Here is a 9,193-nt window from a genome sequence, read left to right on the forward strand (position 1 = left end):
GGGCTGAGAGGGACAGAGACCCCCCCTGGCCTCCCCAGGGATGAGAAGGTCGGAGAGCCCCCCCAGCCCGAGCACCCTCAGCGGTGAGAGGGACACAGAGCCCCTGGTCCCCAGCCCTGCACAGGCATTGCCTGGGGCCAGAGGGATGGAGACCCCCCGAGCATCCCCTGGGCTGAGAGAGACAGAGACTGCCCCGAGCACCCCCTGGCACAGGGGTGAGAGGGAGGGAGACCCCCCAGGCATTCCCTGGGGTGAGAATGATGGAGATCCCCTGGGGAATGGCCTGGGGTGACAGGGACAGGGAAACCCCCTGGGGAACAGTCTGGGCTGACAGGGAGAGGAAACCCCCCCCCCCGCCAAACCCCTCCCAAGCATCTCCCAGTGCGAGAGGCACAGAGACCCCTTGAGCATCCTCTGGGCACTGGACAAAATAAACTTGGCAGAGATCAAATTTGACTCTGCAAAATTACTGTGAAGAATATATAGTCTTCCCACAAGTAACTTGTGATGAAAGTGCAAACAAATCCCAAACATGAATAAACTGACAATCCAAGCAGTGAAGTGGCAATTCCAATATTCATTGCTTCCTGCACAGCTCCAGCTAAGCTGCTGGCAGGTTTCAATAAAAGGAAAGTGGAAATTTGGCCCAATACAGATTATTAAAAGGAATGGAAAGCTCTGTGTAACAGTCACAAAGGTGATAGGGATAAAGAGAAAAATGATTGTCACATTTGGTAAAGCCCCCAAGCCTGGGAATTCAGGACTTATTCGGAAATTTATCTACTTGAGCTGGGCTTCTTCTGGGACTTTTAGCTGCCTTGCATTCCTCACCATGGGGTGACTGAACCTTGTCAGTCTCACTGGTAAGATTTGCTCCGTTTCCTCCAGTGATTTTAACAACTTTATAAGGAAAGGCAGCAAATTATTTTCTTTACACTGGCCAGCCATAAAAGCCATTTTCCTCATCATTTCTCCCATAAAGAAAAAAAACTTTTATAAGCTCCATAAGCTCCGCAGGAGGAAGGAGAGACTGTGTCCAAGTTTCCAAGAGTTCTTCCAGAGAGAACCACAACCTCGTCCGTGGAGGGAGCCATGCTGTTGTCAAAGGCACTTGGGTTCAGAGAACAGCGCCGAAACACACTGTGCAAAAATAATGTCACAGTCTGGTTATGCAAATTGTTAGAGAGATTCCTCTGCCCCAATTAAGGTGCTAACGACACCAAATCCAAAATGGATTTTATTGAACAGTAAATGTGAGGTAGAGAGATGGAAAGAAAGAGAAAAGATGAGTGACAAGGGACAGAGACCTCCCCTGGAGCAGGGCAAGTGTGATATTGTCCCCTGTGTGTGGGGGTTTTACACCTGAGCCAGTTTGGGTAAGGGGGGTGGTGTTCACCCCCCTGAGCAGGGATTACCCCACTGTTTCAGGTTGCAATGCAAGATGTAACCAAATGCATGTTTTCAATCACCATCTCCATAAACTGTTAGAAACAGGTGGGGCAGTGTTCTTTATCTCTTCCATGACTCAGCCCTGATAACGCCCTCCAGGGGAGATATCTTGGGCTAATGGGCCATTGAGTGTCACTGCAGGACTGATAAAATTCCATACTCCCATTGTGGGATGCTCCACCCAGGGGGAGGAACCAAGCATTCCTGCCTGGATATAAGCTGAGCCTTGCTACAACCAGGAGCAGCTTGCCTACCAGATTCCCAGAGGACAGGAGCTCCAGAACCACCACTGGACCTCCAGAGGAAGACCAGACCCTTCTACAGCACCACTGCTTTGACAGAATCACGTTCAACTCTCCAACAGGACTGCAGCCACCATTTAATGGGACTTCAGCCACCACCCTTACATACAGGGTGTCAGGTTATATCCTGACTCTGTCAGTTTAAGGCAGTGTTTCTGTATCATTGCCTTGATCTTAGTTTTCTTTTAAATTGTAATTCTGGTTTAGACCCTCCCCAGGTTTGCCTTAAACCCAGTGCAAAACTCAATGCACTCATTCCTTGTTTTCCTCCCAAAACAGAATTTCCCATCCCCAAACCTTTGCCAGATGGAAAAGGAGGCTGTGAGGAAGAGGAAGGAGCCCCGGGACACCCAGGCAGGTGAGAAGGAAATCAGTGCCCCTTTCCCCCTCTCTCCTGCCCCATCTCCCAGCCCAGCATGGCCCCTGGCTGCAGGACAACCCTGCTGCCAACACCATCCTACTGGAGATGCACTGGGGGAATCTCCTTCCCCTGCCCTCTGGCACGGAGGCAAATCCCATCCTCTCCTTGTCTTTCCTCCCGCAGAGAAGAAGCTGAGGATTGGGACCAGGGAGGACAAATCCCTGCAGCAGAACCTGCAGGAAGAGGCCGTGATGAGTGACTCCAGGCCACAGGAATCCAACGGGGAGGAAACTCCCCAGAGATTCCATAGGAAGAGGGGCTGCAAACCCAGTCTGGGGTGCTCTGAGGAGGAAAGACCCTCCCTGAGCCAGGAAGGTGGACAGAGCTTCAGCCAGGGCTCAGAGCTGGTGGTCCATGAGCAGCTTCATGATGGAGAGAAGCGCTACAAGTGCTTGGAGTGTGGGAAGAGCTTCAGGCAGAGGAGCACCCTGATCCGCCACCAACGCATCCACACCGGGAAATGGCCCTGCGAGTGTGGGGAGTGTGGGAAGGGCTTCAGCTACAGGTCAGAACTCATCAGGCACCAACGCATCCACACTGGGGAGAGGCCCTACGAGCGTCCCCAGTGTCAGAAGAGGTTTCAGACCAGCTCCAGTCTCCTCCAGCACCAGCAGATTCACACAGAGGAGAAGCCCTTCCGCTGCCCTGAGTGTTGGAAGGGCTTCAAGAACAACTCCAACCTCATCAGGCACCAGCGCACCCACACTGGGGAGAGGCCCTACAAGTGCCCAACCTGTGGGAAGAGGTTTCAGAGCAGCTCCAATCTCCTCCTGCATGAGCGGATTCACACGGATGAGAGGCCCTTCCGCTGCCCTGAGTGCAGGAAGGGCTTCAAGCAAAACTCCCACCTCATCACCCACCAACGCATCCACACTGGGGAGAGGCCCTACGAGTGTCCCCAGTGTGGGAAGAGCTTCACCCATAGCTCTAACATGACAAAACACCAACGGAGGTGCCACTAAGGGAAGCCCTGTGAGTGCCCCAGCTGCAGGAGGAGCTTTGTGAACTGCTCCAGCTTCATCCCCAATGGAGGTCTAACGTTGGGAAGAGCGCGGGTGATCCATGTTCCCTATGATCCATGCTGGGAAGACAACTGCCCCAATACCTTCCCCTGTCAATGACATGGAGTAGAACTGAAGAACATGAGGGTCTGGCCATGGCCCTGTCATTACATTCATTCTCACCTCAGGTTATTGCCAGGGGCAGGAAAGGGACTCTCTCTCTCCCTGAGAAGAAGGGTGTCCTTTCCAGGTGGGGGAAATATGTTGCTGGGAAGAGCCAGTGAGTTGTGTTTTAGTTTTCCCTGTAAACAGTTTTCTTAATCCCTTCTGTGATCAATAGTTTTTCTGTTCCATTTGTTCCTTATCTCGTTGCTGTTCCCAATAAATTGTTCTTATCCCAGCCCAGAATCTTTGCCTTTTGTGCTTTCCATGGGAGGCGGGAGGGCAGCGAGGGCAGCGTGGTTTTAGCAGGAGCAGGAAATTGGGGTATCCCATTCCTGAACCCCGGCCCATTGAAACCGAGCATCCTAGCTGGTCCCAGCCCTGGTGGCCATGGCAACAGCCCTGGGGGCCATGGCACCAGCCTTGGGAGCGGGTCCCTGGCTGGGGCTGTGGGAACCTCTTCCCTCTGGTGCCCAGGGACAGGAGTGGAGGGAATGGCTGCAGCTGAGTCGGGGCAGGCTCAGGTTGGATGTCAGGAAAAGGTTTTTGCCCAGAGGCTGCTGGGGCCCTGCCCAGGCTCCCCAGGGAAGGGTCCCAGCTCCAGGGCTCTCAGAGCTCCAGCAGCGTTTGGACAGCGCTGCCAGGCCCAGCCTGGCATTGTTGGGGTGTCCTGTGCCGGGCCAGCAGTTGGACTGGAGGATCCTGATGGGTCCCCCCCAGCTCAGCCAATTCTGTGGTTCTGGGATCCCGTGAGCCTGGGGATGGGGGCTGCCAATGGTTGCCATGGCAACGGGCACTGGGTGCAGGCCTGAGCTGGTGTCCATGGCAACCACCCCTGGCATGGGGTCTCCATGGAGCTGCCAAGGGACTGACCATAGCAACAGGGGGCTGGGGATGGTTGCCATGGAAACTGACCATAGCAACAGGAGGCTGGTGATGGTTACCATGGAAACGGACCATAGCAACAGGGTCCTGCTGATATTTGCAGGATCAGATTTGTTACAGGCCTTCCGAGGTGTTCCATGGGGACTTTCCAAGAGTCTCCAGGCTGTTCCAGAGCTGGAATGTCACAGGCACAGACAGGGGCTCCATGGAGACCTCCCAGGTTTTTCTGGTGATGGTAAAGAGCCCTGTGGTCAGAGGCAGTCACAGCCATTCCATGGTGACATCCCAGGGGACCTTGGGCTGCAAAGGCAGCGATCTGTCACAGGCACTCACGGGGGCTCCACGGTGACATCCCAGGAGTCCCCAGGCTGCCAAAGAGCCGGGATGTCCCAGACACTCACAGGGGTTCCTGTCATGGGCACAGTGGGAGCTTCAGGCAAAGTTTAATATTAGAGAAGCTCCTGTTGGGTCATGAAGTGCAGAAAGGATCCCCAGCAGCCCCCACTGATCCCCAAATATCACCACTTAGTCAGAGATGACACAGACTCACATCAGAAGGCTAAGGGCTAAAACCTACCCATTTATTCAAACATCGACTTTTACATCTTGGTTTGCTTCAGGTGGACCTCATTGGTCATTTAATCAACACATTTCACATGAGTGGCTAATTAAGACAACACCCTTCAGTAAACAACTTTATGGAAAAAAGCCTACTTATTTCAAACATTTTCAGGGCACCAGGTATTGATGGTTGTTTTATGTTGGGTCTTTCTGGGGGCTCTCTCGATGTGGGAAACCCTCCTGTAGCAGTTCTGTGCCAGCTAAAAGGAAGTGCATGGGACTTTTACAGTCTTCAGCTTCTTCTTTATTGTTATCTTACCTAAAGTTTTGCATTACTGTCCACAGGAGGCTCAGAATGCTGAAACAAACACCTCAAAATGGCTCTAAAATGTACGGTTTCACGGTCTTTTAAAGTTGTCTCATCCAATCAACTCCTAAAATGTGTATTATTTCTACTTATCTACACATAACTCATCCCTTGACTGTCCACATAACGTCTTCACTGTGCTTTCCTTGACCAATCACCCTGTGCCACCAACACTGCAGAAAATGGAGTAGATGAAGATGACTGGGACTACACCCCAATTCCTCCATCTTGCTGCCTTTCTACACCATACTAAAAACCCCAAAACCTAAATTTCTCACCCAAGGAACATAGCATACTACCCTCTAAACTATGTCACACTTCGGAAAATTCTAATAGTTCTCAAATTCCTGGAAGTCCTCTCCGTGGGCGAAGGTGAAAGGCAGTGTTTCTCTGGGGGTCAGGACCCCTCAGAGCAGACAGAAATATTCCCTGTGCCTTGGATTCCCACACATTTATTCTAAAATCTATTAACCCTTAACATGTGAAGTTACCCAAAAATTTTCCAGGTAAGTAGGATTTGACGGAGAAGAACTAGAGAAGAACAGAAAGACAGAAGATCCGTAAAAAGACACACACATAGGTACCAACAGCTCAGGTTCCAGCATCACTAACAGAGGAACACAAGGAGAAAGCAGGATCCAGACCCTGGGCCTCGTGCTCTGGCTTTTAACCCCCTGGGCCTTCATGGGCCCACCCCTGGGGTGGGACTGCCAGTTGCTTGTCCAATCAGAGCCAGGGTAGCACCTGCTGCTAGTGTGTGATTGATTGACAGCTGGGCCAATCAGAGCTGGGTTGACATCACCCCCTGCTGTGTGATTGACAGCTCTGCCAGGCCAGGGCTGGGGGCAGGGCTCTGTCCCACCACAAACCAAGGCCTGACCCAGCCCTGGCCCCACACACGCATTCCGAGCATCCCAAGGTGTCTCGGGACATTGATCTCATCCAGCCTCTGACAGTGACCACGATGACACTACGGAACCTCATGGAGCCATGGGTCAGTTGTGACAATGGAGGTCCAAGGAAATGATGGTGAGACTGTGGAATCCAGGCATCAGGGAATCAAGGAGACCATTGTGCAGCTCAGGGGGCCTATGGAAGCAAGGATCAGTGATCGAACTGTGGTTTGATTGTGATTGATTTAAAATAGAAACAAGGAGCCATTGTTTCACAGCGGGGCTGCATGGGGCCAATGGACCCTTGTGACTCTGTTGGGGCTCATGAAACCAAGAAGCCATTGTGACATTGCCAGACCTCATGGAATCAAGGACACCATTGTGACAGTGTTAGGATCCATGAAGTCAAGGGAACATGGAACATGTCTGCCTGGTTTGGACTCATGGGTGCTGTCTGACAGGTCCCACTGAATTTGACATCGCAAGGGCCACTTCCCATCTGACCATGAAGCACTGGGGCTCTGTGGTTTTATTCCTATGGGAAAGAACTGTCTTTCTTGTCTAGGCACCCATGGCCAAAATTGAGATTCTGCATCTAAAATTCTCTATATGCAAGGGTTACTCCCAGACAAAATCTGCCCGTACAGTCAAGACTGGCTAGACTTGGCCTCTGGTGACTGCCTCTCATCTGCCCCTGCACCACTGGGGCTCACTTGTTTCCTTCCTATGGAGACCATTGTGACACTGCGGAGCATTGTGGAAGCAATGGGCCATGGTGACACTGCAGGCCCTTGTGGAATCTGTTACACTGTAGGAACTTGTGGGACCAAGGGGAACATGTTGACCCTGCAGGGTACCATGGATCCAAGGGGCCACTGTGACACTGTGGCACCTTGTGGAATCAAGGATATCTTTGTGGCTCTGTTGAGCTGCATGGTCCCAAGGGGCCAGTGTGAAGCAGCAGGGCTTTGTGGAACCAAGAGGCCATTGCTGCATTTCAGGGCCTTGTGGAGCTAAAGGTCCATTGTGATCCTGCGAGGCACTGTGGATCCATGGGGAGCATTGTGCCATTGCAAGGCCTCATGGAATCATGGAGACCCTTGTGACACTGTGGGGCCTCATGGAGGGAAGGGGCCTTTGTGACACTATGGGAAGTTGTGGAAACTTTGCGGGGGGCCATTGAACACAGCAAGGCTTCATGGAACCAATAGACCATTGTGACACTGTGGAGCTTTGTGGAACCATGGAGACCATTAAGATCCTTAAGGACTTGTCTAACCAAGGGGCCATTATGACACCTGAGGGCATCATGGAAGCAGAGAACCACTGTGGCACTGCAAACCCTCATGGAAGCAAGAGAACCATTGTGACACTGCAGGGCCCTGTGGCACCAAGGGAACATGAAATAGGTGTGGCTGCCTTGGCCTCCCAGGCGTCACCTGACAGGTCTGGCTGACCTGGGAATGTGGAAGGCTGCTCCCATCTGCCCCTGAAACACTGGGGCTCTGGGCTTTTCTTTTTATGGAAAAGAACTGTCCATTTTTTCCAGGCATCCATGGCCAAAATTAGGATTCCACCTCCAAATTTTTGTGTATTAAAGGATTGCTCCCAGACAAAATTTACCAGGACAGACAAGTCGGGCTGGTCTTTGACTCCTGAGGGACAGCATTCACTTATACTCCAAACACTGGAAAGGGCTCTGCGCTTTTCTTTTTATGGAAAAAACTCCCATCCCTCTTCTCCAGGCACAAATGTCTGAAACTGGGACTCCGCATTCATAATTTCAAATATCCATGAGTTGCTCCAAGCAAACCTGCCAGGACAGACAGGTCAGGCTTGCCTTGGCCTCTGGTGGTTGCCATTCATCAGCTTCTGAAACATGGGGCTAAGTGGTTTCCTTCCTATGGACACCAATGTGACACTTGGGAGCCTTGTGAAACCTTCATTTGGCCATTGTGACACTACAGAGCACCATGGATCCAAGGGACTATTGTGACACTGTGGAGCCTTGTGGAACCATTGCAGATCATTGTGGCTCTGTTGGGCCCAAGGGACCAGAGCAAAGCAGCGGTGTGGAAGTTAGCCCAGCTGTAACTCAGAGTCAGATGGATTTTATCCCAAAGAACTGGGCGTGAGTTTCAAGCCCTGGGAATCATTCATTTAACTTAGGGTAAGTTTGAGAGTTCCCCCATAAGCCTTTAGTGTTGTTATGCTAAGTAGTCCAAGTTCTTCTCCTCCAGTGGTTACTTGTATCCCCTACAGGGTTATTGTTCTAGAGTGTTCTACCCTCAAGTGTATATATTGTTGCTTTGCCTTTTTCTCAGGTCTTTGAATCCCATCCCTCATCCTGTGCTTGACTTCTCCATGTTTGTTGTTTTTCACCCTGTTACTAAAGTTCTTTTTGGGCAACTCCATTGATCCTGCTTGTTGTAGCATTGGTGGGTAGGACGGTTGGGACGGACGGAGGTGAGAGATCTCTGAGGCCAGGTCTTTCAACTTGTGGTTTATTGCAAAGGGTGTGGGTGCAGGGGCCTTGTTTGGAGCTGCCAGCCACAGCTCGGAGCAGGCCCGAAAGAGGAGCTTGAAAGAGGCGCCCAAAATGGATGCCCAAAAGAAGAGGGGAGTTCCCGTTACAATACAATAAATCTTCTGTGCTGCATATTCTAATTTTCAGTAACTAATCTAGTACAAGATACAAATCTTACAGCATTTACATACAGCCTATAAGAATCATTACATTACCATACTGTGTTACATTTTAAACCCTAAAAACTACTCTTTGCACCCCTTCTGCCAAGCTAGTAGGGTCTGCTCTGACCCTTGGACCTGTCTGCAAGCAGAGGGAGTTGTTTCATCAGAAGGGGATTACCTTCAGCCGGCCATACCATTGTTTTCCAGTTGTTCAGTAACTAAGGCTTGGTATCTCAAAGCTTGCTTTCATTTCAATCTGACAGTTTCCATATTTTCAAAATCTTTTGCCAGGCAATCATATTTATAAGGCTTTTCTGTTTCATCTTCCCTTGCATCTGCTCCTTTTCATTTTCACCACACTTGCCCTGAAGTTGGGGAACCAGAAAGGTTTGTCACAGCCACCTTCATTGCGACATTTGGCACCCGAACAGGGACCCTGACATTCAGTCATGTCAGCTGGG

Source organism: Melozone crissalis, unplaced genomic scaffold, assembly GCF_028551555.1.
Source record: "Melozone crissalis strain CALT ecotype California unplaced genomic scaffold, PUWL_Pcris_2 ptg000073l_1, whole genome shotgun sequence".
Taxonomy (NCBI): Eukaryota; Metazoa; Chordata; class Aves; order Passeriformes; family Passerellidae; genus Melozone; species Melozone crissalis.